Here is a 4773-nt window from a genome sequence, read left to right on the forward strand (position 1 = left end):
CTGCAAATTGTTGGATTTTAAAGAGGCGGATAATATAAACATCGAGGATTAGAAAGAGAACAGGTTGAGGAGGAGCTGCAAGAGGAATAGCGGGTGCCAATGTGTCTGCAGATGACAGAGCTTTTGTAAGCTTCTCTCTTATTATCATTTCTTTTCTGTGGTTCTTTTCACATTACAATTTTGCTCAGTGTTTTGGCACGGGTAAACCTTGGCAATGCCTCTTTGAAAAAATAATTATTGTGTATTTTTTTCTTGTTAAAACCAAGCAGATTTTTAAAATGGTTGTGGCTCCAGAGTATTCGCGAGGAATATCTATTGGGTGTTTAGAAAGTGGGTAGCATTAGAGTTCTGTAATGCATCTACTTTTATTCCACGGGCCTCTCTTTGTATGTACCCTCTATTATTCTTTATTCTAACATTTCTAATAACCATAGATACAAAAGGGGTACACATGTCCTTATTTTTGCTTTATTTCATCCCTGGTGTTATGGTGCCCTGTTCTCACAAACATAACCATTAACCTTCATGCCCTGGGTTTATTTTTGATTTGAGAGAATGAAGAGGCCTTGTGACTAATAGGAGCCAACTCTCTCTGACATAGTGAGCTTCTCCTCTGCTTTCCCTGAAATAGGTTGTTTATACATTATCTCAAGCCATATTTATGCTAGGGCTTTTCATCTACGCCAAATAAAATTTATAAGAAAATTTGAGCTTTATTGAAAGAAACTTAAGGAAGAAAAGCTTTTGATTGAGGGTGACCTTGCCTCTCATTCTGTCCATCTTTCATACCTTTCTCTGTGTATGTGTGTGTGTGCGCGCGCGCGCACACACACACACACACACACACACACACACACACACACCTGTGCACTCTCTGTTATCTGGCCACCCTGGATCACTCATTCAAAGAAAAAGATCTCAGACCTCTCTACCTTTGTTCATTATATTCCCTTTAGGCAGAAGAGCCACACCTCTCTGCCTGGTTGTTCTACGTTATCCTTCAAGGGCCTGTTCAAAAATCATCTCAGTGTGAGACCTTTCTAGACTTTACTTCCATCCTATTCTCTCTTTCCATAGTAGTTTGTAGATAGCTTTACTCCAATGCTTATAATGTCTCAGTCTCTGCCTGTTCCAGCCCTGTCTGCTATTGACTAGAGTTAGGCTTCACCCTTGGAGAGTTCTTCTTAGAACCAGGATACTTCATCCCCCTCTTAGCCCTAATATTGCTTAGAGATGCCAACTGCAGTCCACTGAGCAATCAGATTGAGCTTTGGGTACCAAAATCAGCTGTCCTAATTTTAATACTTCTTTGAGCATTAAAATTAGGACCACTGGGTATTCTTTAGTTTGATTTACTCCCTTCCCACCATCTTGATTTATTGCTAGACTGTGAACTCACTGAGTGTGGGGACTAGACTTTGCAACTTGGAGATGTAAATTGCAATATCTCAAGAGCAGTGATAGTGAGAGCTGTGTTAAAGTCCTAAATTTTCTTTGAGTCATGGTGCATGGGGTTTTAAAAATAAAGGCTCCAAAGATTGTTTCCTTAGTGAAGATTTCTTCAAAACAAGCAGCTCACAGAAAAGCAAAAACAAACGGCTCTCAAACATCTGAAATTATATTTAACCTCATTCAGAATAAGAGGAGTACAATTTAAATATATACTGAGATACCATTTTCACCAACCAAAAACATAGAAAGCAAAAACTTTGTTAATATACTATGCTGTTGAGGAGATGTAATAATAGATGTTCTTATTTAGTTAGGTGCACATACTCTTTGACCTACATGTCTAAGAATTTAGTCTATAGATATAGTTATCCATGCAAAACAACTTACATATAATGTTATTTATTGCTGCATTATTTGCAATAGAATCAGAGTGAAACAACCTAAAGTTTCATCAAGAGTAGAATAAGTAAATCATGTTACATCCACGTGTTGGAATACTATGCAGCCAAAGATGTTGTGGAAGTTTTTAACGTACTGATTGAAATAATTTTCAAGATATATTATTGGGAAGGGCACAGGATGCAGAAGACATGAAGTACCAGGGGCCCTGTGTGTGGGAGGGAGATTTCCACACATAACCCTTTGGTGCCTTCACTTTTTTGAACCATGTGAAAGCACTACCTATTAACAAAAACAAAACATATAAAGAGCATTTGAAACTGTAGAGTACTATATTTTTTTCTCCAATACTAAGCGCGGGGATTGGCATTTGACAGATTTCAGATTCCATAGAAAATAGAGCCTGAAGAGCTTATATAGTCATCGTTTTAGATAGGGGTGCAATCCTAGGGAAGTGAGAGTGAAGAGAAAAAGGGAACGAGACAGGGAAAGTAGGAGAATGGATACAAAGTGGTGTGTAATAGAGCTGGCCACAGCTTCACAACCAAACACAGCTGATCATTTGGTGTCCAGAGAGGCCATGGAAATGAAAATAGTCCATGGATGGGATGAAGGACAATTTAGCAGTTGGGTTCTCCCTATTTGCTGTATCTCAGTGGTTAAATTCTACCCTATGAGGCATTAACTTTCTTTACCCTCCTGTGATTTCCAGCTAGTTCAGACAGCCTTGGGTGAAGGCATAGCCTCCCAGATTTAACCCAGCCAATGTGTACCTACAGCAGTCTCTCCTTGTCAGGTGACACTGAACACAGGGACACCTCTTTCTATTGCAGTAATGGTGGAAGCATGTCAAGTGGCTGAGGTTTGCTGATGGGGACTATATATTATTGAGTGATCTGATGTGGTACATTAATACAGGTTTAATACAGAAAGGTTATGTTTGTAAAAGACTTTATTTTTAGAGTAGTTTTAGGTTCACAGCAAAATCGAGCAGAAGTTATAGAGGTTTTTCATATACTTCCTGCTCCCACTCACTCACAGACTCCCCCACCATGAGCATCCTGCACCAGTGGTGGTACATTTGCTATGATCAATTATCATCATTATCACCCAAACTCAGAGAAGTTTTTTATTTGCTTTTGTTTGTTTAATAGATTGGCCCATTGGTTAAAATAGTCAAGATATTTCCTATTAAACGGAAAATCTGAAAAAAGAACCTAAGCTATTTCAATTTCCAAACCTATGATTATCTTATTATCGTGCTAGAGTATCCCGCTCCACTTAAAGTGATACATGGTTGTGTCTGTTCTTGTTTAATATCATGTACTTTTCATAAATCAATCTAAAATATGTATTGCTGAATTGAAGACACTATTCTGGGTGGAGTGCCAGCAGATAAGGAAGTAAAATGTATCACCTTTCTCCCCGAATTATTACGAAACCATACAGACTTAAACAGGAATACAAGAATTAAGAAACAGTGCTGCATGATAAAACAGCAGAAAATGTGCTCCAGCAGGGACATGATTAATGGCCAAGTGAGAAGTAGGTACAACAAATATTTAAGGTCTATGCAATTTCTTTGTGCCTGGAGTACTTACTGAAGACTGGACGGAGAAAGAGCAACTTGTACTGGACTTAAATTATGGACAAGACTTGGAGAGGAGAATAGAAAACTGTGAGGTCATTTCGGATGATGCTTTAACGAAGCCCAAGTTCTAAAGCTGAACACCACATGTAGATTGTTTTTAAAAGATAATAATAATAATAGTGGAGTGGTTTGAGACAAGTTTTGGGTAGGTAGGTAGAGACTATGTTGTTCAAGGCTTTCAAATTTTGTGCAAAGAAACCATCATTTTATTCCGTAATCAAGGGTAAATAATTGAAATTTTTGAGCAGAGCAGTTACGTGGTGTTTTGGGTAACAGTTTTTAGTGAAATGTCTCTAACTCACCCCTATCTCCAACTAAATTGAGGAGCTAATTTCCTTTTCTTTTCTTTTTTGTTTTAGGCGAAGCAACCCTTGGCTGGCCTCACAGATTGCAAGGAACTTGTCAGGTTACAATCCCTTATTTTCTTATTTTTATTTTTTTAGTTTTTTACTCCTACAGAACCTGGTCTTCCTAGATGGTCTCCCATCCAAGTACTAAGCAGGCCCAACCCTGCTTAGCTTTCAAGATCAGACGGGATCTGGGTGACATGGGTGGCATGGCTGTAGACACTAATTTCCCTTAATACAGATCTTGTGTATTTTTGAAATTGGTAAATCATCAGGGAGCTGTTTGTAAAGAAAATATTTTAATTGTTGATTGTACATCTTACATAGCACATTTTAAAGGTCTAGGTAGTTAAGGGATAGTCCTTAAAGTCTGAATCCAGATTAGGTCGGTAGAAAACTATGAATCACCAGCCACTGAATAGAAGGTAGCAGCGTTTATCAGCAGCATCTAGGAATCTAAGGCCAGCGCCTATAACATCACATCCTCTCCTTTCTGCTATCAGTCAGATGCAACAGGAAACTGACGAAGGTGCTAGGCAGTTTCCTTTCTGCTCCAACCTGACTAGTTTCCTCTGCAGCTTGCTCCCAGTTTATTGTAAAGGAAAATCATGAAATACCAGTCAATTTCCTCCAGTTGGATCAAGCCTAGCACAAGGAAGGAAAAGCAAATTTCTAAGATTAGTCAATTTCCCTTTGCAGCTATAAAGTTGGTCCAGGGCCTCCAGCTGACCCTCCTCTTGAGACTTGTCTCTCTCGCAGCTCGGCTTTACATTACAAGCAAGATAAAGACTGTGGCAAAGTGACCAATGCATACTATGTAATTCTTATAGGAAATCTTGGGTTCAATCATGGGAAAGCTGCCCATTAGAATAGCTTATTTAATAAGCTTTTGGTTCTCTTTTGACTTCTATCAAACTCATTAGC

The 4773-nt window shown here is 38.7% G+C and overlaps 1 pseudogene; it reads right to left on the reverse strand.

Moving 5' to 3' along the window:
- Positions 1–3952: 3952 nt before the first annotated feature.
- LOC118614265 lies at positions 3953–4070 on the reverse strand (annotated as a pseudogene).
- Positions 4071–4773: the final 703 nt, after the last annotated feature.

The sequence above is a fragment of the Rousettus aegyptiacus genome, unplaced genomic scaffold (assembly GCF_014176215.1).
Source record: "Rousettus aegyptiacus isolate mRouAeg1 unplaced genomic scaffold, mRouAeg1.p scaffold_m13_p_2, whole genome shotgun sequence".
Lineage (NCBI taxonomy): Eukaryota > Metazoa > Chordata > Mammalia > Chiroptera > Pteropodidae > Rousettus > Rousettus aegyptiacus.